Source organism: Bombus fervidus, chromosome 7, assembly GCF_041682495.2.
Source record: "Bombus fervidus isolate BK054 chromosome 7, iyBomFerv1, whole genome shotgun sequence".
Taxonomy (NCBI): Eukaryota; Metazoa; Arthropoda; class Insecta; order Hymenoptera; family Apidae; genus Bombus; species Bombus fervidus.
Window position 1 is genome coordinate 17,909,978 of NC_091523.1, and position 27,639 is coordinate 17,937,616.

The 27,639-nt window shown below is 41.0% G+C and overlaps 1 protein-coding gene across 2 annotated transcripts in view; it reads left to right on the forward strand.

The window, feature by feature from the left end:
* Positions 1 to 728: 728 nt before the first annotated feature.
* The window catches only part of LOC139989383 (uncharacterized), a 61,933-nt gene continuing 35,022 nt past the window's right edge, over positions 729 to 27,639 (forward strand). The window contains exons 1-2 of one of the 2 annotated variants that reach the window (XM_072007693.1): positions 729 to 1,288; positions 1,396 to 1,539. The gene's annotated coding sequence lies outside the window, so the exon portion shown is untranslated. Of the gene's footprint in view, positions 1,289 to 1,395; positions 1,540 to 5,553; positions 5,830 to 27,639 lie in introns of those variants that run through there. The other variant, XM_072007692.1, reaches the window with a different exon arrangement.

Consider the following 27,639-nt stretch of genomic DNA (forward strand, 5'->3'; position numbering starts at 1 on the left):
ACAATTTGTTAATAAATGGAAAAGGAAATAAACGGATAATAAATAAAATGGACAGAGATTGTCGATTAGGTAAGCACTCTAATTGTAATAGTCCTTGCCCAATCTGTTCGCATTCTACAACCATGCTAGTTAATTTTGTAATCTGTTTGATACAACGTTTGAGTAGCAAATAAATTCCTGTCACAATTTCTGATACTTCGTGGTTTATATAAATTGCAACTAATACTTTCGAAAGTTCGTATACACATACGGAAATAGGCAATTGTTACCAAGTTCACAGTCGATGACTTTCCTATTATAATTATCTACTTAGAATTCATTAATTCTTATGGTTTTTAGAGGTCAGAACTGTATTCATATTTCCATAATGCTAATTTCCATAGTAATTCCATAGTGAGCATAAGTAAGTCTACAACTAATCTATTTACTTGTTTAACGTTATAGACTATAGACTATAGACAATGTGAAATGTAATATAGGATGCGTGTTCTCTCCCCTGTGATGTATATATGTATATCTATATCTGTATTTTCAAACCGAGTTAATTGTAGATGTTTTGCAGCTGTATTGGCAGTAAGACGCTTCGATCACTGCGATTGGTCCATTTGAGGAATAAAGTTCCACCACACGAGTATATCAACGAATTCTCCGTATGGTTGTGTGAGTAAACAAAAGGAAGAAGGGAATAAGGGAGAAAGCTTAGGAGGATCAGTTAGTTCTCGACAGTCTTATTTAAATCGAGATTGTTACGAGGTGGAATTAACGCCGATGTTCGAAACAGTCGGTCGTTTGATCGGATCGCGATTGATTTTCTGGAACAACTCGCGAATATGCATTCGTCTCGTTCAATGATTCAAAAGTAGCGCGAGAAGCGCGTGCACAAAACACGACGGTTACGAAATCAGACATGGACATCGTATCGGCGTCGTTAATTATCGGTTGATAATCGTCGACTTTTCTTCGATGGTGCATCCAAGAACAAACGAGAGGAAGAATTTCTGCAAGAGTTGTACAAGATCCTCGAGGGTATCACTGATATCTATCTGTATCCAAGTGTACATGACAAAACGTTGAATCGTGGATTCATATTCGACGAGTTGAAAGATCATAGAGCAGCCGCGATGGCAAGACGAAAGTTTAAGAACATGGTGGACACGAACGCCAACGATGCACTCGATATAACCTCGATGCATACAACCGCTTTACAAAACTTCATTAGAGAAAAGTTTAGCGTTACTTGTTACTTTAATCATTTGCGCGCAGCGAATTTTTCACTTTTACGTGTAAAGTAAGTGTATACCATCGTATTTATTTATATTTGTTTCTATCTCCCGAACATATTTTTTTTTTTTTCAGTTTCTGATTATCTATCGTCTGTTTCTTGCATTTTCTTAGATAACTATTGTTAGACAAGCCCATATTCTGTCCGAATATCACGGAGAATCAATCCAACGAATCCAATGCCAACGAAGCAAAACGCTATTGTTGCTGCATGGACAAAGACGTATCAACTGATAGCTTCTACGTTCCAGAATTTCGGTGAGTATACCAAATGGGAATATTTTCTAGAAATAACAGATATGTCCGGCTAATTTTTCTGTAATTCAACGCACGATACGTTCTCCGCAAATGTAATTGATACCAATTTCACGATTCCTATAATTCTTTATCCGGAAGTCTCCGTTCTTCTCGAAGTTTCGAACGTATGAAAATTTATTTCCGTGTTTCTTTGTTTCGTAACTGGACTTCGAAACAAATGATTAACGATAATCTAACGAATTTTTTAAAAACTTGCAAAAAGTTAGCGAAAGAGAGACGGTGGTTAGTATATAGCTATGGTTTATGAATATTTTTTTGCCTGTTCTCAAACAGTGCTAAGGGAAAACGAGCACTAACGTATGAAACAAAAGCTAGACAGTAATCCTGTGATTGGGTTGCCAGTTAGCTGGAACGGGGAAATAGATTATAATTAAACAAATTACTTTCGTTGCGATAACTAAATTTCAAGCAAATGTTAAAAATTTACGTTTGTACAAAAAAATTGATCAGAGTATATTTATAGTTTCATTCAATAATAAATATAACGCATATTTTTAACGATCGTTTAAAACACAATGAAACGTTTCTGCTCCTGTTTTAAATAATAAAAAAAAAATGAAATAAAAATTTTAGTCGTACCATCTATTACAAACAGAGTTGGACAATAAGCATATTTTTTAAAAGTAATCTACTAGAAGATTGAATTTAGAAAATCTAGTAACCGCAGGTTCTCTACGTTAAACATATATTTTAAATACATATTTAGTTAATGTCACCGCAGGTACGAATTGAACTATACATATACGTACTACTCGTTAAAAAGTTAATCGGATATGTGATAATAATTTGCGAAAATCAATAAAATTATACATAATTAGTTAGTGATTTCTATTTCAGTCTCAAACATCATCTCTCCATATTTGTTTCATACTTTGTTTGTCAAAATTTATACAATTAATAAACTCGAGTAAGATGGATAAAGAGCATGATTAGTTACACAAATTAGTCGTTACGTGTTGTTCGTGTCGTTGCATCTCGCCTATAATCGCATGTAAGGCAAATACCAGACATACATTTCGTCTGAAATGTTATTGGCTGTTCACCGATTTACTAATAAAAAACTGATATTTAAGTTTTACCTAACAAAAACATTATCGCGATGAAAGAAACTAGGTCTAACGTTACATCTAAAACATTGTCGCGTATAAGAAATATATTAAAATTATTCCATCGGAACAGAGTATTCTCTTTTCTTCTCCAAAGAAAATGTAGTAAACAATCAAAGTCTCTTTCTTTAAGCAACTGACAATTAGTTTTATTATCGTGCGATTTTGTCATTCTCATACTTGCCTATTTCTGATGGAAAAACGGATACGAACTCTTCAGTGTAGAACCGTACAATTAAAATAGGTTCTTGTCTATGCTACTGTGCAACCGAACAGGGCAGATGCCTAATCTTATAGGTTCTTGTATACTCTAGTTTTGGTTAACCTCAGCACTTGACCGCATGGTGCAGCACTTGTATCGTGAAACAACTAGAACTACATGCGTATAATAGTTATAACAACAACAATAAGAATAGTAATAATAATAATAATAACAATAACAACAACAACAACAACAACAACAACAATAATAATAATAATAGTAACGCCGCACCGAGTCGACAGTTTTTCAATTTCGATACGTGTATTGAACGAAGCACTTTTTATTGCGACTTTTGTCGCATTTCTCTCTCGTTTTAACCGTGTAACGTTGTAACTTTGTAGCCAAATACAGAAATCTCAATCTTAGACGAACGCGCAAGCCTTTAGAAAAAATAAGAAAAGTCTTTCGATCGCGTGAACGCCAACGGACAAAATTTATTTAAACCTTGAATGTTTTATCGAACCACGAATACTGCAAAAAAAAAAAGAAAAAAAAAAAAGAGGCACGCTATACTGCTTCCTCCACGAGGGAAAACACGTTGTTAAAGAAACGATGTACATGGCAACAAATAAACGCGCCGAAAACACACCGAGGCGCGTCGCAAGCTCTTTTGATGGATTGCCACGCAAGATTGATCTATTCCATCTACGGAAGGTCCGACGAAATAAATGGAAAAGAAGTTGGAAGATTTAAATGAAAAACTTTCGAGGATAGCAACAAAATCGATTCATCAGGCAGTTTCTATTTGGTGCTAGAAATCATTTCGGACACCTAACCTAATTTTTAAGATTCGGAGCAACTTTAAGGAAAAGCGATACAAATGAGAAAATAAAATTACATTGTGACGGTAAAGTTCGTTCGTTTTCGGATGTTAGTGTAAATACAAGCTGAAATTTTTGGACATTGAAATTGGCAAGAGTAATAGGAAAGAATAGCAATGAAATTAACAATAACATTGTCTCGCAATCATCCTTCCGAAGAAATAATATATAATACATTACGCATATTTGGATTAAAATATTTATAGGTACGCACGTAGTCAATGAGTGCTTAAAAATTCGTAATACGGATGTAACGTATCGCGCTTTTACCTCGTTTGTGGAAAAAATGCATTTATCCCAGTTTTTAAACATTATCTCTCATTTATAAGGGAAATCTGGCCCATCGTTTCGTCTTTTTCTCATTCACGTTCTATAAAGTATGAAAGTTCCCAAGTCGAAAATTATGTATACCACGTTGAGAAAAAGATAAGTTGGAAAGTGCTGTCGATAGTCAGGGGTAAACGAAGGAGAAAGAGGGTACTGTATGGCTGCATGGTCTTTTGATGGATCGTCTTGTGCGATTTGCGATCCAGTCGATCGGACCAAGAGCGGAAAGAGCCGCCAAGGCTAAGTGTAAGAGAGGAGGGTGGCTGAAGGAAGATGATAGAAGGAGGAGAGGGCTTACACTTTGAAACGAACGTCTGTCTCCGAGGGTGGGCTAGGGGGGGGGGGGGTTACAGGTGGTTGTTCCTGGAAGAAAGAAAGAAAGAGAGAGAGAGAGAGAAGTAGGTGACTGAATGAAAATGGTGCGACGAAAAAAGCGGCTGGAACGAAGTGCACGCAATTTCATTACCGACAGAGCTTCGTCGAACCTAACTCGAACAACGAAGTACAAAATGCACGCGTCAATTGGTGGAACGTTTTATCCCTTTCACCGTTTATATCGCAAGCGAACGCTCGATATCGTTGTTCCACGGATGAATTTGCTCTCATAGAAAACGAAAAGTAAATTACCGTGTAACGTGCAATGGACATGGAGTAGCGCGATACCAAGTATCTCTCGAACTACTGATCGCGGAACGATTCTCGAACAATCATCGGCCGATATTCGTGTCAAGCGTGCGCTGAACAACAGTCACGCGGAGTCTCCTCGGATCAATCGGACGATCAACGACTTATCAACGCAGATGACGCGCAGAGTGGATCGTTACGGACAAGACAATTCGAACGAACGACAAATTATCGATCAGTTATTAGATTCGATCGATAATTATTAACGCGTATCAACGTTCGACATTGAAATTTTGAAATTCCCTGTCGCAAGTAAACTCGACAGATATAACACGCGTTAGATGGTGCTGCAAATTGTAAAATGAAGAGGGTTCGTCGTCGTTGAGGATACTAGGAGCAACCTCTTTTTGACAATTATAAGAATCGATCGAGGACAGGCTAGGGCAAAGGAAGAAGGGGGATAGGGATGCAAAAAGGAAAAAAATATTTCTTGCCGGTTGTAACGAAGACACGGGGAATTGTACGATACGGACGAGCCGGTACGGTCGAACGAAATTAAAACGATCGCGGCGAAACGATGTAAACCGTGCTAGCACGAGGATGCCAGAATTTAACCGCGCGCGCCACCCCGTAGATGAGAGCAGCGTTCGATGGTAGGATGCAGAATGGGTGGGTAGAAGGGGATGAGGCGAGGTTTTGCAAGCTCGTGGCGCCACTTGCGTGGCCTCCCCAACGTTTGAAAGGGGTGAAGGGTCGTGGGGGCGGAGGGTTGGTTGCAAGCCTCGATTCTAGGCTTCAGTCAGTCGTGCGAGGAGCGGGACTCGCTAGGGTGGAAGGCTCGTTGCGACCGTTCTGGTCACCCTTGCCTCGGGACAGACTCCACCTGTTTATCGTTCCGTCGCGTAAACCAACAAAATAGACGCACCGTGTGAGACGCGAAACGTGGGCAGAAATGTCGCCGACGTCGATCAAGAGAAAGAATCGCGGGCCGATCGAACGATACACGAGATAATCGTCGTTGAAAAGGGGTGGATGGAGTACCGGCAGCCTAACCAGTGATTTCGGCGTGATAAGCAGCTTAATTGATCAGGTGCGATATATATCGAGAGCACTTAACTGCGATATGCGCTCTCTTCCCTTCTCCACCCTCCCTCCCTCCCTCTTTATCATCCACTCTCTCTCTCTCTCTCTCTCTCTCTCTCTCTCTCTGCCTCTCTCTCCCCCCTCTCCACTCTCTCTGTCTCTCTCTGTCTGTGCTACACGTAATACACGTTATACCAACTAGCACGAATCTTTCTCTCCCTATCTCTGTCTGTCTCTCGTCGTTTCTCGTTCACGTTGCTCTCGCTCGCTTCCTCTTTTCGTATCAGTAGTGGCCTCTTTCTGTGTCTTCCTGCAACAATTTTTGTCTCCCTTTCTCTGCATCTTCGTCCTTCTCGTTTTATCCGTCGTTCGATCTTCTTCTCTGTCTGTCCTAGCTATCTCGTCTCCTCTGTTACGCGCCTCACCCTATTCTCCGACCTTCTCCGTGTTCCGGCCACTCGGCTGATTAACCGTGAAACAGGGTGATTAGGAACGCGACGGCACGCGCACATAAGTAAACGCGCATACATCGTACAACGGATGATAGTGGATGGAAGACTGGGTGCAACGTGACCTCGTGGCGAATGTTCTTCTTTTCGTGCGCGAATCGGTCGGTAAGAGCGCCCGATCAGCTTTGCCAGGCCGTTCTTCTCTCTCTTTTCCTCTTCTTTTTTTTTTTTTTTTTTTTTTTTTCGTTAACAGGACGACAGCTCTCCATCTATGCGGCTCGCTACTTGCATCGAGCGATCAAGCTCTTTCCCTTCTTTCTTACGTTCTGAACGCGATACCCGCACTCTCGTGAATACGTTCGACCAGCAAGTTGCGTACTTCTGCATCTTCCAGCGTAACGTTTTTTCAACTGAAACTCGACTCTCTGAAAACTCGTCGTTCGTTTTGGTGCACCTGTTTTAAAACCTGTTGTCGTGGACACGTTGTCTGTGTGCGAACGTCCGTGAACAGATGCTGGTACATTTGGGAAAATCGGACAAAGTTCGACGTTCGCCTTGAAAGTTTTACGAAAAACACGATTCGACCGCGACAATTATACGAGAGAATCTAAATTCGTACGAAAGTCGAGGGATTTGCCTTGATCGAAGATCATCGAGGGAAAAAATTGTTCCCAGTCATGCAAGAATCGAATAAAACTGTTTCCTAGGTTAAATCGCTTAAAGGCCATCGCGTACGTAACAAAAAGCTAATAGCGAAGTTCAAGGTAAACAAGGTTAATAAGGTTAACGTACGTATTCGTTCGGTACTCGAGGATAACGATACGCTTTGACGCGGAAAATGTCTTCCACCTTCGAGTATTCTTGCTTCTTACTTGTAAACTTTGTTAGACACGTAGGGATGAAAAGTTGACGTTGCGTAAAAAATCCTCGAAATCGTTGTCATCAAGAACAGGAGTTTGCTTACTCGGAGAAAATGTGTCTTACGAGAAAAAAATACGTAAAATTTGCGTTAATCGTTTTCGTTTCGTAAGATATAACTTGAAAGTCCATGGAAAAATTAATCAACGAAAACGAAATAAACAGACGAAGAGGAATTGAATAAAAAAAAAAAAAAAAAGAAATAGTAATTTCTGATACTTAATAGAAATAGCGGTCGTAAATAAACGTAGAATCAGAATCTGCTTACGAGTGGGTGAAACAAACTAAAATAAGGCAAACGTCGGATAAAATTATTTTTCCTTTGGTAGGACGCGTTCCTAATGAACCCTGCTCCGGATTTCTTCCATCTCGTAGTTTCGTTTCCATCTTCTTCGGCCACCGTCCGAAATCCCTTCTATCTCGATCGACGAACTTGGTAAACGAGATCCGAAAGCTCAGCACACGTCTTGCGGAATAGCGGAGTTTATGGTCTAGTCGGAGCGAGTAGGATCGATATTTAAGGAAAAAAGGAGCATACGCGTGAATTTCTGAATTTAAGGCCAGCACAAGCGCAGATATATCGTTCTTTTCCCTTTTCTTTTCTCTCTTCTTTTTATTTCCTTTTCCTTTCCCCTTTTATTTTCACTACAACGCAGTAAAGGTATCCTTTATCCTCAAATGAAATTCTTTAAATATTCACAACGTCCGCATTCACAAAGATCGATTTCAAACATTTTTCTCATATTTTATTCATCGAGACATTCTCGGCCACGTAAAACCGTCGAGATTAGCCAATTACCGCACTTTTGCCATCTTTCGTCGGAAAGTTCAAATATTTCATCCAAAAATCTACCTACCTTGGAACGCAAGTTTGACGCAAATAGACTAATAAAATCCACAGATTTCGTATACATGAAATTCTTACGTTAAAAGGTGAAATATTCCTTCGAACGTTTACTTAAACTTTGGTCGAAGATACGCACGAAAGCGACGAGCATTTTGTCGGAGTTGTAATTTTCCAAACAGATTCAGAACAAGAAACACCAATCGTAGAGATATTTCTATACTGTGATCGTAATTCATTATTTAAAGTTATCCCGGTCCATTTGTCCATAGCGGCCACTACCTGCAGCGACTCAATTGCTCACTTGCTTTTTCGTCTCGATCGTCTTGATCGTCTTAACATTTTTCCACCCTTGAATCACCATCGAATCGAATCAACATCGAATCGAATCACCATCGAATCGAATCAACATCGAATCGAATCAACATCGAATCGAATCAACATCGAATCGAATCAACATCGAATCGAATCACCATCGAATCGAATCAACATCGAATCGAATCAACATCGAATCGAATCAACATCGAATCGAATCAACATCGAATCGAATCAACATCGAATCGAATCAACAGGCCAAGCTCGACGGTTACGAATAGACCGAGTTAAAGCTCGATCTAAACGCGAAACCGGTGATACGCGCGTATTTCAAGCGCACCGATTAAATTTCAAACTCGATCGGGCGTGGCGTAAAACATCGATTCGTGATTTGAAAAGCGTTTTTTGTTTTCGCCTGTCTGCCTCGTGTACGCTCGTCCGATGGATCGACCGAACGTTCGAGCTCGAGGGTCGTTCGAACTCGATATCTCGTCAGCACGAGTACATCGCCGTCGATGTGCTAAATAATTTTAAAAAGAAGGAAACGCGCCGTGTCTCGCGCAGCTGGTTCGCGTGCACGAGCAATCGACACGAAAGAAGAGGAACGCGAGGCTCGCGCCTCCTGGAATTGCGAAATATCGACGAAAAAATACCCATCTTCGTTCTATGCTGGCTTTCTCTCTGTCTTGTCTTTAATAGTTGGACGAACAGGATCGACGCTTCCGCTCGTCAGTTGCTTTACCGCTGCAAACCAATCTGACAGTTTTTTTCGTCGCGTATCGCTGTCCATTACATCGGACGTACACGTCCACGTGTAGATAAACAGACTAGAATTGCGTTTTAAACGGCTTCGACGCAGAGAACGAAACAAAGCCGAAGGAGAAGGGAAACTGAACTATCCAGAATATAAATTTTATTAGGAATATAGGCGAAGAAGACGATTCTCGAAGCGTCGAATCTCAAAGTTTCGTTTTATCTGCTTCCTTTCTCTTTCCTCTCTACGTCTGAAAATTCCGTGTTCCACGTATTCGTGGCAGTCGATGTTGATCGAAACTGATTCTTACGATACGATTAAAGATTAGAAGTTAATCAGAAAAAATACAAATTACCGATTACCATGGAAACGCGTTAATCGCCTAAATAGGGCCGAACCAATTCGTGAAATTTAGCCAATTGGCAGAGGAAACGGCAGATGTCTGAGCGAGTATGCAGAACGGTTACTCGCAACAAAGTAAAAGTGGCGAGGAAGGGCGATCGATGCCGATGAAGAACTAGATAAAGGAGAGAGATGAAAATACGAAATTCTGGAAACGCGAGTATCGACGAAACGGCGAACGGGCAAAAGAAAACCGAAAAGTTGCAATTCACGGGAGAAGGTATCCGCTGTGACGCGACGGACGTCGAGCTACACGGTGCGAAGCAGCGCCAACGATATTATCCGCGTACACCCTTTGTTAAGCCAGCTGCGTCCATTTCGTACACATATGTATAACTTTGCACCCATATACGAGTACAGCTAGCTAGAGTACAAGGTTGCACGCCTAAAGCGTGCTGCGCGTCGTAAGCTCTCTCGGTCTACTACACCGCGTTTTAACTATACACCGCTTTCCATCCTACACGTACCTATGCAGAAAGGTACAAGTATCCTGCTCGAAGAATCTTTTAGCATCGACCTGCTCGCGATTCCCCGTTATCCAGAGTATCCGTATATCGTAACGCGGGATCGGTTATTTCGATACGAATAACCGGATCGATGTACCGTTTAAACGGTTCAAGCAAACACACAGAACGAACGTCTTAGCTTAGCTTCCCAAAAAATGTATCGCCATAACGTAACTTTTTAAGAGAAGATTCGAACAGCTAGATCATCGAATTCAATGTCGCCCAAGCGTTCAAAGATTCGTAATCGGATGGAAGCATAGAGAAGCCAAGCGAGCGGCGGCTTAGCGAATGAACGTTCCGTCGCGAAAACACTCTCGTGTCACGCTACGATACGAGAATCCTCGATGACTCGATTTCGATCCGCGAAAAAAGGTGGCCGCCGCCACCGGACCACCTGCTCTTCGTAGCTTTTAAAAGCGAACTTGCGGGAATAACGGCTTCCAAAGGTAAAGCCGGGACGCGTCCAACTTTGAAATAAAGAGGCAAGAACTTTCAGCTGTCAATATTTTCGCGTAGCTGTGGCACATTTTAATAACCTAAACGCAAGATCCTGGTAATGTCGTACAGACGAGCAAAGCCACCGACATTTTCCACAGCGTACAGAGGATATTTCATTTGCGAACGATAAATTTCCCCGAACCGAACTGCGTCTATCTTTTTCGAGTTTTATTTTTTATCTTCCTTCGTTCTTTCCATCTTTCTCTCTTCCTTTCTTTGCCAATACTAATCAACGTAATTGCTTCTAGAGCTCGCACGCGCAGGCATATAAATTTACTATTGACGCGCGTATCGTATCGATTCACATCGACCGCATTTGCCGCATAAAAATCGTAGGCACGCTTTAGCGATGAAACGCACGGTATTGTCCGTTTTATTTTTCATTACATTCCGATAGTTGGATGACAAAAGCACGTGCAAATCTTACATAGGCTAAAGCGAAATACATATATCGTAGAAACAACGACTGCGAATAACTAAAGTCATAAAATCACATTTCTGTTTATTCTTTAAAAAGGAGTGGAGAGAGAGAGAGAGAGAGAAAGTTGAGGAAAAGGAAGAAATAGTTTATCCTATTCTAGTCGGTAGAAACTTTCATCACGCCATCTCTAAAGATAGGATTGTCACGTAAATTCAATATCAGACAAAACTATAACGCTCTACTACTACTACTACTACTACTACTACTACTACTACTACTACTACTACTACTACTGCTACTACTACTGCTACTACTACTGCTACTACTACTACTACTACTGCTACACACATACAAGCGCGCAAAATATCGAGTAGATCGGAAACGTTCAGTGGCTAGCGGTTATAAGGTGGAAGATTGAAAAAACGTTGAAAAGAAATTATCATCGTGAGAAAAGCTATTTCCACGAGCATGAACTCTGCTCGTTAAACGTCGATGCAGTGCATGTATGCGTACAGTGTACGCGTGACACATATACACCAGTATCAGTGGCTATCGTCGATTCGTTTACGAAAGTAGAATCAGGAAACATGGAATATCGTTGACCAGCATGGAGAGATCGAGCGTTTACTGAACGCCAGATACACGACCTCCTGCCGGTCGAGAAACCATCTACCGACCAATGTAAACCCGCGTTTTCCAGACCATAAGCCGAATAATCATTAACTAATAAACTTGGCCTAGTGACACAGTAATTCGTATACCGTTTCTCATCCCGTCGAATCAAATTTTACCAATTAGAAAATCAAACTAGAAATAATAAGCGTGTAGGGATGGCGGGCTATCTCGAGTCTACCTCGCTATCGATCGTGCATCGCTACGTTTGATATTTAAACGAAATTGAAATTTCAACTGTTGCGCTCGGCGTATAAACATTTCCTTTATAAAGCCTAATTCCTTTCCCCAGCATCCTTAGAAGCGAGATTATTTTTGCAAGTTACGTTTGCCTTGACAAAGAACGTGGGCATAGTTTTTCTCAAATATCGAACCTACCCAATCACGAACCAACAGCACGATCCACCGATCTTTCTCTTCCTAAACAACGAGTAGTTGATTCGTTGGATATTCGTTCGTGAGTAACGATCGGAATATCACGGCTGCGCGAGAACTGTTCTCTTCGTTAAAGATACAACCGTACAATGTTTCCATTGAGAAAATTGGAATTTTGGTTGCGTGCAAAGTCTTCGAAGCACGTTGCAAGAATCTTTAACATTGGAAAAGTAAAATAACAGCGCGCTTGAACGAGCAAGTAAATCAAAGTCCGTGCAAGTTGCACGTTCGACGTGTCTACTACACCGTGCCCCGCGTCACTCCGTAGTCACGAAGAAAATCGATCGAGATTTATCGCGCTCCACTTTGTTTCCCGGCTGTCACAAGGGAAGAACGTGAATAGCCAGCTTCCACGAAACTGCCGGGGGCTTTGCTTTCGTCGTCAACTTTCGTCGACTCGACGGTATACGAACATTGTCCATCCTGTTTCATAGCCCCATCGAGTATTAATCCATTAACATTGCCCGCCTACATTAACTTCGGTTGCCAAGTATAATTGGCGCTATATATCGTAGTCCGTTTCATCCGTTCGCTGCACCAGGCAAGCAGAAATTTACTACACCAATTAACGACTAAATTACCACGCTGATAATCTTACATCGTTCCACGAGCAAACGAGAGAAGATCGCTGCAGTTCGTTTAGTAAGTAAAGTACGAATAATAAATATCGGTGGATCGTACGGACGCGTACGTCTCGATAAATTAAAAATAACTGCTTGCGAAGAGTATTCAAAGAAATTGTGTCTTCTTTCTTCTTTTTTCTTTTTCTTTTTTCTCTTTTTTCTCTTTTTTCTCTTTTTTCTTTTGCACGTATACTTTGACATACACAGTCAAATATTTATCAGCTTGCCAAACCGAGTCACGAGACGATCTAATCAAAATTTCATCATCTCCTTCTACTTGCTTTCGATACTTATTTGTTTCTCGAATCTTTATCTTTATTAGAGAAAGTTTGAAATAATTGACTTTAAGAGAGTCGCGGTACGTTGTTGTAAAGCCTATAACAGCAAAACTATTAACCTTGATCGAAAGCGAATATACTTACAGAGTATGAGAAAAGGCAGGTTAAAAGAACGAACAGGCATATACGTAATATCGACCAGACAAGGACTCTGCAAATTAGATCGAGGTCAATATCATATTGAAATCGGTACCGCTCGGTGATTTCTTGAACTCGGTTTCGTAGATCAAATCAGATCATAAACGTAAAAGCTTTCCGAGGATACGTGGTTCCCATATAGTCTCAGGGACTAAAAGAATTCTCGATACCTACTATCGAACGTAGTCGCTGTACCCACCACTTCGTAGCATTTTTCTTTCATTTATTTATTCCTAACCATTACAGACTCGACGCTATAGCTACAACAAACAAAGAGTGTACACTCGACAGCGTGTCCCTTCTTTTTCTTTCTTTCGCGTCTCGTGTTCCACGTGTCTTTCGTTAGATCGCGTGGCTTAATCCCGTTACGATTCGCCAATTTTTATTTCTCGATCACGCTCATCTTTCAACGAGCGAAAACATCGTTAATCTTCCTAGGAGTAGCTTCGAGGCAACGTGGAAGCGAAAAATCACGTATATTCCTTTATTCGCCAGACTCGTGAAATATCTCAGCAACGGATAAATACGATCGAGCGTATTTGAATACTCTGTTCGTGTAACTTGGCGTAGTGGCGCATCACGCACGCTATACACCGCCCAAGATGTGTACTTTGTAAAATGAAAAAGAAAAAAAGAAAAACATTTCTTCGTCATATTCGTTGACGTAGGTTCAACGCGTAATTTTCTTTTACTTTTTCACCGTGAGATTAATCTTGCACGCGTAGGTGGTGAGCGTAAAATGTCAGAGCCGAAATCAGAACGCAGCCCACGTTCTTTCCCACTTGTAACGCAACTTTCGACATTCCCAGCATGGTTTCGTTCCACTGTTTTCTCACACCGCCATGGCAACCATGACGAATACTACGAGTGCAATCACGACCATCTATCGACGAACCAAGTTTTGCATACAAGGCGACGCACCCCCAAGTATTTCTACACGTACACGTCATCAGCCGGTTTTATGACGTACGCCGTTTTATTTTACGCGCGTCGCGTACAGATGAAACGCTTAGGAAGCGAAGAACGTGCTTTGGAATAAAATACAAACCAGACTATGGATACTATTGGATACGTGCGATTGGATACGCGAGCACTTGGAAAGTACGTAACGTACTTGGGACGTACCAAAGAATGAAAAATATCAGAGTACGTTTTATTCGGCGGGTTCCCTTTCCGTAGACTGACGATGTTTCATGCGATTTCAACAATTTGTGGTACGAACTACGCTTTAGTTGGAACATACTCCGCCACAGATAATCGTTACTAATACCGATAAAAACTGCTTAGCACAAGAATTACTAATATTCGTTGTATATTTTATCGTGGTTCGCCGAAACTTTCCTAACTTTACTAACTCCGTTAGATATTAAAATTGCCAAGCAATTAATTATCAACACGTTGATTCGTATAAATAAATCGAAACTTAAAATAAAAGGATTCGACGTCTTAACGGTTAATGGAATTTATTATTCTTGTTATCCCGATATATCTCGTATATTATTCGTTTCTGATCTTATCCAATCTACTCGAACCATTTTATATATTTATATTCCGAGATGATATCGAATATCCGATTTATTTAGACGTAAATATTACCTACCAACGTAAAAATTCCAGCTTTCGGACTATTTGAAAATAAGTGCCTTATATTGCAGTAGCGTAGTATCGCGCTAAGTTTCCGAATACGAATAGAATACATTGTGGCTAACGAATGGAATGGTTTCGTGCTTTCGCAAAATTAAGGAAGAAACGCGGTATTATTACGATACACGCACTCTCTCTGCTCTTGGTTTCGAGCTCGCACACGCGCTAGCCAATCGAACTTTATATTTTATTATAATCACGTTGATCATGGTGGAATTGCGTTTTCAAATTCCTTTATCCGATTATCCGTTTTGTTCGGCGCATATATAATATAATATAATATAATATATAAAATATAACGCGTACCCGTTGCACCTGCAATTGCAATTTCGCGTACAGTATAACAACGTTATATTTACATCGTGGCCAATCTGTAAGTAGCCTGCAATGGCACGAGAATACGTACCTCTCGTACTCGAGACAGGTGCGTTGTTCTCAGGTAGTTGGGTGCAACGAATTAAGCGTAAATCGATCGTTAGCGATCTATGTCTCTCGTCTTCTATTCGTCATTTATCAAACCATCTTACTAAATATCGAGAAAAGCATAAAGTATGCTTCCATAGATCGGATAGAGATCAATTTTCATAATACGATGCGATCGAAGAGAAAATTTGTATTTAAATATAATTAAAGAGAATTAACTATACGCGTATACGCGTGTTTCGTCGTCATCCTGTGTACGACTTGCTGCCATTATGACGGCGCCATAATCCTCCGCTTCGACCCGACCAACCGAAATGTTCGTTCAATCGGAGCAACTTAATCCGAAACTCGCACGAGCGTTAGATTTCACGTAAAATCGGAATAGGCAGTTATGGAGTAGCTCTGCCAAGTTACGGACGTACGTGACGTTACAAGGTTACACAGCTGCATCCACAAATCCCCATTGGTGTGCTTAGAACGCTGCACGTCATTTTCCCAACATAATTCAAGACTTACGCTTAAAGACTTGCTTAAAATTGCCATCAGAATCAAAATTCTAAATCACCTTCTATTTAATATTTAAAGATCAGCGCGTTTCTAGAAAACAATGGGTAACTCTAAAAGAATAAAAATGTCAATTTATCACAGCATTTGCATACCGATTAATTAGATCGAAGCATATTGAATTTCATTTAGCAGTACACGCGTGTCGTGTTTCAGAGAAGAAATGCTTGGAAAATAAGGTAATGCCCAACTATCCGCTTGTATACAGATACAAAGTATTTTCGTTTTCACGTGTTTCGTTCGTCAAAGCGACAGTCGCTTAGAACGCGTATCGAAAAGAGAAGCGTAGAACAAGAAACATAATATCGAATCGAAGAATAGCCGATCGACGGATAAATTCTTCGATCTAAACAACGATTGCTAGGTTAATCAGACTCGACCACGTGCTTAAAGTATTTAACCCGCGGAGAATGGTCGAGAGGCTATGCGCGAGATCAGTTCGAACGATTTAAAACAATAGATTGCGACGACGCATAGAAATCACGTACGTACGCGACATCTCTGGATCGATCGACGCCGTGTGCCCTGTACGTCGCATAACTCGAACCAACCGCGCGAAGGAACGTTAATTACCAGGGCAACGTTAATTTAGCCGCAGTGGCGATGCGCGGTCATCGTGACGATAATAATTACGATAACGATAGGAATGGTAATTACGTTATCCGTTCGATGCAATCGCTTCTCTCGTCCGTTTTCCTTCAACTCTGTGCTTAACGTTTGACTCTGTGTTTAAAGGCGGCTACCAACTACCAGGCTGCACGCCGACCTTCGCGCCACGCGATACGGCCAGTTTCGACGGATCTCGATCGACGATCGAGTTGCTCGTGATCAACGCCGTCGAGCCACGTTCGTTGTCCAATTTCGTCTATCGCGTTCGTAGCGAGGGACGAGGAAGCGAGACAGGCCACGTTAAACCTACGGACTACATATGTACGTGTATCGAATATACGTTACGAGGATAAACGGGCGTATGTATATTCGACAACCTCCTACGTTCTAGGTTCTCCTAGGTACATATACACCTCCATACGCGAACGGTGCATGCGTGCGAGCATTAGACGTGGTATTACTCTGTCATCGATACTAAGACTATGTTTCAAGGGTAACGCGCAGCCAACCACACCGGAGGGTTGCTCGCGTCGCTTCGAACGCGTAAAATAGACGTAGAATAAGTAGAAAGCCGATTTTTATCGTTTTCATCGTTTTTTATCATCTTTATCGCGGGAAACGCGATAAACGAGGTACTGGCGCGTCCAAGCTTTCGTTTCGTCAGAAATTATATCTACACCATCTACGTTTCCTCCGATTCAATTATTCGAGTTTCGAAAAGCTAGATGCTAACTGGATGTTTCGGTGCTAACAGAATTAAGATATTCTCAAGCTCGCATACGTTGCGCGCTCTCTTATTTACAATTTTCATAAAAATTATCGTACAGGTAAATACGTCGTATAAAAATTTACCAATATCAGCGGTGTGCAAAATCTCACGATTCGACGTTTGAAACGCCATCTTCCGATCAGCACGCAGCATCTAACGACTCGTTGACGGACGACCGAGCTGAACGTAATATTCAGGACTAGAGCCTAGTGGTCGAACAACCAGAGGTAAATTAAACGGTGAGCGCGCGATCGTACGCTCGTAATTCCAAATGAAACGGTGAACCGAACCAACTACCAGAACTAAAAGATGGCAAGATTCGACGAGATTTACCTGTGTAAAGGTGGTACATCGAAAGCTTCGTTTCGTCGCTGCTCCGTTGGCGCGAGATTTCTATTCCTACAAAATTCCAACCGATTATCGTCCCACGAATAAGTCCTAATTACAGATTAGCTTCCGTAACGTGTGATCGTTAATCGGTAATTTTTTTTTAATCCGTCGCGTAATTTTACTTTACGATTACTCGCGTAATCCAGATTGCTTAGTGCTGCGACTGCGGCATTCGGTAGCATTAAAATATTCACAACTAAACATATAATTAAATAATTTACTGATTCGAGCTTGTTACGTCCATTAGTAAACCGCGAAATCATAAAGAAATCAGAAAAATTAAGAGGCACGTGATCGCGGCGGAAACGAACACACCGAAATACCCATTGTTGTACGTAAGCTAGTAAGGTTTGTTCGCATAGAAATAACGCATAGAATATGTCGATGAAATCCGAGTCGAGTTCACGCAATACGTGGTAATACAAAAATTATTCGCAACATGCCGTAATGTGCTGCACAAAAGCGCGCATGCATTCTCGTATTGATACAGATATATTTCCCCTTTAATAACGACGATGCCATTAAGCTTCGTGAAACGGATACATTCTCGTCTTTCTCGAGAAATAACGTTCATCACGATCGAATCAAATTTAATAGAACGTCGTAAAAACTCGCACGCAGAAAGATGATGGCGCGAATACGCGAAAACTCGTTGATTCCGCCAGATAAATTACACCCACGTGGATATAGGTTTTGAACTATAATCGTAACTAACGTACATAACGTATGAACGCATTTAGCCTATTAACGCCATAAATTTTATCGTTGAAAGGCTCGTCGATAGTTGGCCATATTATATATATTATATTATGACGTAGCTTAAAAGATATTAAATATGATAAACGACGAATATCGTAGAAGAAGCGGCAAAATGGTAAGACGTATGATATTTGATAATAAACGAGGCGCGATAAAGTCAACGTCGCTTCTTTTATTTTTCTTTTTTTCTTTCTCCTTTTTTTTTCTTTTTCTTTTTTTTTTTCTTTTTTTCTTCACTCGGATTAATTTAACAGCTACCGCATCGATTATTCGTGAGATTTTATTACTCGACACGGTCGATCGTAACGAGCGTTAGATTTTGCCGTTACGCTCGAAGGAACGAACAAATCGGCGAGAAATCGAACGAACGTAAAATAACACGTATCATCCGACAACGATAACGTTTTACGATACTTGAGAATAAGTTTTCCCTCGCCGATGGGAAATATCTTTGCACGCGTCTATCCGGTTTCCTCGAGCTTATCAGATGCTACGAGACTAACCCGCTCGCGAACGAAGCCGCCGTGAATGCACACCTGCGGGACAAACGGCGATTTATATTTATAAACCGTAATATCGAGGCATTTATATTTCAACACGGTGCTCCACAGGTACATGTACTTGGCAAGTCGTATACCGAAACGGACCAAGAAAATATCTTTACCGAATAAAAAAAGATATCCGACGTTGCGCGTGCTTTGTAAAACAGCAAATACGTGTCTTGTTGTACAGCAAAGTATAGAAAGGTAAAGTCGAACAATTTTAAGGATCAAGAAAAAAATAACTTTATACGGTGGATCGAAGCGGTGAACTACGATATTTCAAAAATAAAATTTTCCACAATCTCGCCAAGTCTGTGAATTGTTCCACTCTTTTAATCTTTAGGACTTTTACCATTTTTTTTTTCTTTTTTTCAATTCAAAAATACGGAAAACACCGATAACAATCGTAGATTTACTTTATAAACGTTATAGTCTGGTATTTATTTTAACCATAAAAAGATGCAAAAAGTTTGGCAGAATTTCCTCCGTACAGTTATTTAACATTTATCAGTGAGAATTTTTTGCGCGAGAAGAAAATCGCGAGCAACTGCGAATGATCGCTACGTTTATAAAACAGCTAAAATCAACTTCGTTTTGATCGTTTACCGACGATTAATTTCGACGGAATCGCCACTTCATTTAGCCGGTGTCCGCGAGGAAAGAGAGTTGGCCACGTTCAAATATTCCTGTCGAGCGAAATACCGTGCTGAAATACCGCGAGTATAATTAATGCGTACCTATGCGAAAATACAGCCAGACAGACGAGGATACCCGCAAAGACCAACTTGAAATTTTTCTCTTCTTTCCTTGTCCTCCTCCTCTTTTCCCACCCTTCTTACTATTTCTCCCTCTCTTCTTTACCATTATGGGCAGGACCGTGAATATTTTTGCTCTTATTCGACCGTCGAGCAAGAATATATAGAAAAAGTAGCGTATATACGTGTTAAACTTTATCCATATTCTTGTCATTCTCATCTTACGCGTGTCAAGTCTCAACTAGGAAGGAAATTATAAAAGTTATCCGGCAATAAGAAAGAAAGTACCCGCCTATTTCGCACGGTTTTTCACGAAACGACAGTGTACTTGGTTGTTCGTTCCTTCCCGTTCCACGCTGTTGGCAATTACTCACTCCGTTAGGAATTAATACAAAACTCGATTAAACTGCTCTCTTGTTGCGCCATTCAATTAATTCGACGTCGGCAAAACAATTGTCGGATAATTACTAACGAGATTTGAATGATTTCGCTCGAGTTCAATTCAACGCGACGTGCAACCTAACCACTCCCCCCCGACCCCTCGTGCTTGTCTTTGACCTTGATCGAAGATCAGATTAATTTTGCCATTCCTTCTCTCTCTTGAGATAGCCTTAATCTGGTTTATACATGTTTTCCTACGTTGGCGATTTCGTTGCGAGTCGAAAGTTTATTTCACAGATTTCGCAGATCTCTATTTTCGGTGCAAAAAAAAAAAAAAACAGAAAAAATATTTCTTGAAAAGGCGGAAAGACCAAGTTTGAAGCGTCAGAGTATGAGCAACTGGTGATCGGTCGATACGGATGATAACGAACCAATATGAGTCGTTATCGATCAACTTGGAAAGAATTACAAGCGAAAAGAACGTCGGAAACATTAGGAAGGGAATTAGGTAACGAGACGATGATAAAAGCTGCAAGTATATCTTTGAATCGCCTTTTTCGATAAACCTTTTAATCGCTTTGTACGAGAGCTCGAACAGGGAGAGAATTCTGTTTTCATCTTTCAAAGGTCATTAACTACCGCGTTCGAGAAGAGAACAGAAGAAAATTGGAAAGATCCAAATGTGAAATACAACGCAACAGTAGTCGCGTTTTCGGCTGACGAGCGAAGAGCGTCGGCGACTGCGTGTGGAAATTTGGTTGCACGTGACAAGATCGTCGTCTGAAGTCAAGTACGAACGTGGTACGATCGAGGAACGAGAGAGTCGTACGAAAATTGAAACGACTTTGCTATCGTATTATCGTTAGATATAATTCTCGTTACTTTATTTTATACGCTACCCAACGCTTCCTACAACAATTCCTACAACACAAATGCTTATACGTTTCTAAAAAGGAAACGAGTTACAATGGCGAGTAGAAATCGACGAATTGCCTGTCCCTAGCTCTCGTTAAAACGGTTTAAAGCTAACGATGGGAAAATTAGCTGAAAAAATTAGTTGAAAAAAAAAAAAAAGTAGAAAAGCTCGAAACTCTTGCGCGATTTGCTTGAGACGACGGTGGATTTACCTGGTACGTTCACCTGGAAACAAAGAAGCTCGACGAGCCGGCCTCTCTCTCGTCTTTCTCGAACGAGAAACGCAACAGCAGAAGGGAGCTCGCTAAGCGGCGAAATCGTCCGTTAATTAAATGTTCCTCGGCTGGGTAGTTTCGCCGGTTTAACGCGCGATCTTCGCTGCCACCGGGCCACGCCACTGTTTTAACTTTATGCGCGATTTTAGCACCATGCTCGAACGCTCTTACGTCAACGCACGACCCATGCCAACCGTCGTGCACAAGCACGAAACCAGGTCGTCTTCCAATTAGCGAAAGCGCAAAATGTCGCACTAGCGAGAAAATTCGCTAAACGAGAGTTTACGGCTCGTGGGCAGACGGAACGGCGTAAGCACGTTGCGTGCACCTCGTGTGCACCTCGAGAGGAGTATAGCCGCGTGCGTGTAAAATCCATGTACACGAGGACCGACTAATCCAGAGTTCGCCAACAGTGGTCCCAATAATTCCACGGATATTTCCTCTTTTAATTAGATTTTTTTACTATTCGGCCGTTCGTAATCGTCCATTCGTTTTACCATTCGTTTACAAACGAATTTCCATCATTTGATCCTACGTATGATACATGAAATTCACCTATCTCTAGAATATCAAGCTTGCAAGAATAAGATGTAACAGCGAATTTCTGTTCCATTTAAACGCCGTTTAAACGGCGATCTTTCGACTCCCAACGTTCGAACACGCGTTAACAAATTGCGGATTTTTTTTATGGGTTTGTAGGAAATTTCAGAGTGGAAAATTGCACGGAATATGAACAAATATGAAATATGAAATATCGAAAGCATAGTACTTTGACGGTCTAACGGTATTTTTCACGATAATCGAACTATATTGTGAAAAATACTAATTTGCATAAACTTTTGCTGTCTACGCGTTAATTATTATTATAAAAAATCCTTCGAAAAATACTCTTTACGTATTCGTCGTTTGATAGTATTCGAATCGCATATCGAATGTTTCTTCGCGGAATATTTTTTCACACAGTTTTGAAACGAATTATTCTCTCAGTTGAAACAACGAGTAGAAGAACGAAAAGAATAAAGTATTATATGATTAATTAATTGTCTGTATAAAATTGGGGAACAGTGGCGCAAAATATGAAATAAACAAAAGTTTGTTAAAATACGAGATCAAGTATCGTATGGTTGGAACAGCAGTAGACAATCCACTGTAACGGTAGAAAATCCACTTTAACGTTTCTTTATCCAAGCATCGATAATCCGTTTTGTCCATTGCGTGGATGCGCTCGTTGAAACATCATACGTATATTCCATTCACAGCTGTAAATACACGAACGGTGTAATAACGTTATCTGCCTGCAACAGGCAATCTCGAAGCCTCGCCAACGGGACGAATACTCTCGGTACTCGATGCAGGTGCATCGTTTTCAAGTAGTTTTGCGTAACAGACCGAACGAAACTACCGGACGTCGTTCTACGTTATCCTACTTTGTGCATCTAATTCGTACAGTCTGTATAGAACGTTTGCACGATCTTGCATGACAATAACGATTCTCCTAACGAAACAGAGATTTACAAATGAATTTTACAATTTTACCGTTGCAACACAATATACTTGTCGATTCGCTGGTAATATTAATTAGCAAATTATTATTCATCCGATACGAAGAAGATATAAAAGGTTTCGTAAACTGGTGAAAAGGAAAGACGATGTCTGAAATTGCTCGTTAAACGATTGCTTATTTCGTAGTTGACGAAGGCGTAAGACAAAGCCTCAAATCGCTTCTTTCGTTCTTTCCTCGATAAACATTTCGTTAACGTTACCATGCCAGGTAATTGCTTCGCTATTCACGATCCTCTTCCCCGGCAAGAAATTCCTTTCCACGCACGAGAGAAGAACGTATTACGCGAACGAGACAGAGAGTCGATGCGACCCCAATCACCGAATTCCTAGGTAAATAATTCAAATACGGATAAGGAACGGAACTAATTGAAAAGCGTAACGGAAACAATTTATGTTTTTACAGGCTGTGGCGTTCTTTAAAGATATTCACGTCGGTAACGATCGAATCGCTTGCTCGTGCAATCGTATTCGATTGTTTGATCCTCGTCTTGTCAGGTCCGTGTCGTACTATTAAGATCCGTCGAAAGATCGTCAGCCTTATAAAAACATAGACAAAATATGGAACAAACGATTCGATATCACGAAACATGTCCGCGATTGCCTCTTCTTCGACTCGTAAGAATCTATTACGGTTCCTCTGAACGAAATAACGAGACAGAGTTTTATTTCGGTGAAAAGAGCATTGATTTGGCGAGGTGAAGTCTCACAATGTAAAATCGGGCAACTCGATCAACGGGCGTCGTAATACGAATCGAAACACGATCGATCGAGAATTTATTCAGCTTTTGCGAAAGGCGAAAAGGCAAAGAGGCGAAGAGGCGAAGAGGCGAAGAGGCGAAGAGGCGAAGAGACGTAATGGCGAAGAGGCGAAGAAGCAAAGTAAAGAGAAAGAGAGGGGCAGGACTCTTTGCCATCATTGTTCCAGGTGGTTCCTTTCATCGTGCTCGTTGGCAGGCTCTAATGGCAGTAGTAATTAACCGTTTGATTTAGCGTAAACGAGAGAAAAAGCGGTGGGCGGAAAAAGGGGCAAATGTATTTACCAGTGTAAAAGCCGGTGCAGGTTAAAACGATCATATTGGGATCGAGTCTGTTGCGACGAGTCGCGATCTCTTGAAAATTAATCTCGCGGCTCAAAGGAACGCCAAAATTAATTAATCACGGCGAAAGCGACCGCGGCCGAAAAATAGAAAATACCAACCGGAAAAAACATCCGCCATGAGCGAACAGCTTTTTACGAGTCCGTTCGAAAAGCCATCGAGACGGTGCCTGTTCGCTCTGGTCGATCTTCATAAACAAGCATCGCTGCTCTTCGTAACAAGTATCACATCGTGAATGTAAAATTCGATAGACGAAGAAAACGCGACAACTTACCGTATTTGCTGTGACGCGTATGGATAAATCTGTTCCATGCCTCTCGGTCTGTTGCAGATCCAATATACCCAATACCGTACAAATAGCGAAAACAGAGTGGAAAAGTTAAAGTCAAAGTTAAACAGAGCGGAAAGTTTCGAAACTTGTCGAAATCGATTAACCGCGAAGATAATCTTACGGAATATTAAAGGGAACATGGTTAACCCAAATGCACGGTACATTAGGTAAACCTAATTTTTACACGGTGTACGGAGAGTGTTTACCGTTGGACCGCGCCCGTCCACAAAATTACTTACGTTGTGCCGAAGATTCGCCAAACTTCACACTCACCGCAACCAAGATAACAGGAAAATATATAAAAATAGAAAAGTCGGACGAGTAAAGTCGGCGAGAACGCGAAGCACTTTCGAAACGGGTAAAAGTTTTTCTAAATTTAATCAGCTGGAAGCTAACTGAAACGCTCCTCGTGAAAGATTCAACGACTCGTTCGACCACCGCGTCAACGGATAACGTCTTTCAAGACGGTCAAGGAAAATATTTTTCACAATGTTTCATAGGAAATTCAATCGGCCGGCCGAAAGCGGCCAACGAACGATGAATAAATTTCGGTGAATAAACGGTATTTCGTATTCGTTGCGTGCACACACCACTTTCGCAAGTACGAAGCCATCGCTGCTTCGTTAGAAACGTTCAACGATTATTTAAAGCATTCGGGGAATCCGTACGTTCGATATCGCCTTTTAAAAATCACAGCGCGATTACGTACGTACTCGAAATTTAATCGCTCTCACGCCGTTTCATTTGCTCGACTTTCACAGTTTATTATTTCATCTGGCGTCTCTTTCCAACAACTTTTACTTTCTAATGGACGTGTTGTCTTCCTATAAAGAAAAACCTCCAACCGATTAATCGTTTCCCCGATAGTCTAAGGCAATTGTCGCGTTTTATACGAACGAGCTTTCGAACGACTAAACAAATCGACGAAAACAAACGTCCAACGTTTGATCTCTTGAAACTATTTCGCAAAATATCATCGCCAGAATTATCAGCGCGATATCCAAAACATTTTACCGTAACTTATAACGATTTACACAGAGACGAAACGAACGAGTAAGCTCGTGGAAATGAAAAAATAAAGAAGAGAGAAAAATTGTAAACCGTTGCAAAGCTGTAACCACGATGCGGTCGTAACTAGCCTTTGAATATCCTTATTTAATCGCGTACGGACAACTTGTTCGATTAAACGACGAAACGTGTCTAATCCGGTGAAACGATGAATCGCGACAACAATGTGACTGCAACCGGAAAAACAATGCCATATAACGAACGAGTAATAACGAAAGCGAGCGAAATATCACGTCCGTTGCCGGACTTTCGTGTATGCGATTCTCTGCCAAACAGTTATAAATGCGTTTTAAATGCATGTGTTTTTGAACGCGAACAAAACGACCGCTTGCAAATAGCAGGTAGGTAACTGCCTCTCGTTCAACCAATTCGATATATTTTCATCCCATTACAGAATTTTTAAGAGGCTTGAAAAAATGGGCCCGACCAGACGACAACGAGGGAATATAAAAATGTAACGTGTTTCGCAATTGCAGAAAAATTTTTTTAAAATTTGTGTGTTAAAAAAAGACGCGAGAAAAATAAAAAAGAAAAATTATCGCGATTAACGCAAGCTGATTTAATTTATATCACGAAAGCGCAACAAATGGTGAAATTTATTCGCTAGAAATTCCATTATTTCTGGACTTTAAGCGTTGCCTTTAAAAATACCGATTACCTAAAACGGGGGGTAATCATCGTCGGCAAAGAACTTTGCGAACGAAAATGCGAGTAACGTTAACCACGGACATACTGATAAAACGGTGAAAACCACGAAATTGGCACGTTCGGAAAAAGTGTAAATCGCGAATCTAACGTTTTGCCGGATACAGCTAAAGATATTTATTAGCGGACGCGTCGACGGTCATTCGCCATGCCAGTGAACTGAAACGGCTAATAAATTAGCTAACGACCGCCGTTAGAATTTCAATCGATGGAAGCAGAAAAATCAATGAAACTACCAAGGAACAACGGAAAACTATTATGGTAGAATAAGTTACTACTACAGAGCGTTCAAGCTTTTTGCGCCGCTTTTAACCGGTATTACGTTACTCCGAAGAAGCGACACAATGCGTAATTCCCGGGCATAAGGCAACTTGACGATTCCAAAGGAATTAATTCGCGCACCTAGAAACCTTTATTTCCCACTTTTTACCAGCCTTTTTACATTTACAACAAGAGGAGCTTCGACGAGATAATGGTTTTATGGTTTTATCGCGATATTTCATCGAGGCTGCTAAATACCGGGACACTTTGCTCGATTTTAGAACGAAAATTTATTCTATACTATACATCGTTATTATACATTGGCGTATATCGGTCGCTAACGTGAACGTTTAATTTTTAAAAAGCGCGACTTTTAAATTCAATTCGTTCTTGTCGATCCTAACTTGTGGATCTTGCTCGAAAAAAAACAGTGCATCTTTTTTCTTTCTTTCCTCTTCTTTTTTTTCTTGTTTTTTCTTTTTTCGTTTTTCTTTGCCTCATTTTCACGCATGCAAATTGTCATCGGGATCGACGAATCGTATCCCGATTGTATCGTTTAGGGGAAAACGTATCGAAAGGAAGATCGCGCGACGAATGTTTTAGAAATTTCAGCGTGACGTGGTTACGGCCATCGACAAATAATCGTGTTGGAAAAGTGCACGCTTTACGGTATTCCGTTTGCGAGAGATGGTCAGCCGTGCCATACTCGTGCATTATCCTGTTGCGGGGCAAAACGTAACTCGTTCTTCCGCGTAAAAATAATCTTGTTACGTGTAAAGATTCTAAGCGGGTTATATTACAACGACCTGAATATTTTATTAATATGACGCTTAAAGTGGCAGCGATTTCCCTTAATATTTCAAGCAACACGCTACTGCAAAGTTAAAAATACCAAACTTGATCGAAGATACATGGCAACATTTTCACGTTCGATGATGATTTGTTCCCGCTGAATGACATTAAAATTGGAAAATCATCAAAAATATAGCAAACTTTGATTATTATTCGAAACGAACGGAGCAACGTTCGCTAATATCGCTAATATCGATCAGAATCTTATTCAGGACGATGAGATTCGGTCATTGCGCAAAAGATCCGATAGCCGCATATACGCGGCCAATTTGTCGCGTATCTTCGAACCACGCGTATCTACTTCGCGCTCGGATCGCGAGCCACGCCGTTTCAGGTGTAAAAGCACGAAAAATTCAAAAATTCAAGCATGTGTCATAACGCGAGCGTGCACACACACACAGAGCGTTTCGTCCTCGTATCCTCGTTTCTCGCGCGTATGTTTCATCCTAGCCCGGAACCGAGGATATCGACGATGGCGTGTACGGCAGAGAGCAAACAGTCGGCGTTAACGGGTTAAGCTTGCTCTCCTTTTAGATAGAAACGAACATTTGCCATCTGCGAGGCATTATTCTCCGCGGACACGGACGAAAAGATACGGAAG